Here is a 201-nt window from a genome sequence, read left to right as displayed (position 1 = left end):
CCCACCCACTCACGCTCACACACACACACACACACACTCACACACACACTACTGTAGCTTTAATATTTGTGAAAATACATTAAGATAGTATTTAATTATTCCAACTAAAAATTGTACCATAATAATTATAATTGTCATTATAATAATTTGTATTCAATTTTATATGAAGAAAAAATAGTATAAGTTAAATATTTTTTATAA

General features: G+C 25.4%; 1 protein-coding gene across 1 annotated transcript in view; it reads left to right on the top strand.

The window, feature by feature from the left end:
- Positions 1 to 201, top strand: part of LOC107739187 (wiskott-Aldrich syndrome protein family member 1-like) — a 42,809-nt gene that overhangs the window by 36,955 nt on the left and 5,653 nt on the right. The window lies entirely within an intron of this gene.

Source organism: Sinocyclocheilus rhinocerous, unplaced genomic scaffold (assembly GCF_001515625.1).
Source record: "Sinocyclocheilus rhinocerous isolate Xijiao unplaced genomic scaffold, SAMN03320098_v1.1 scaffold555, whole genome shotgun sequence".
NCBI lineage: Eukaryota > Metazoa > Chordata > Actinopteri > Cypriniformes > Cyprinidae > Sinocyclocheilus > Sinocyclocheilus rhinocerous.
Note: the sequence above shows the minus strand (reverse complement) of the source record. Positions and strands in the feature narration are given on the sequence as shown.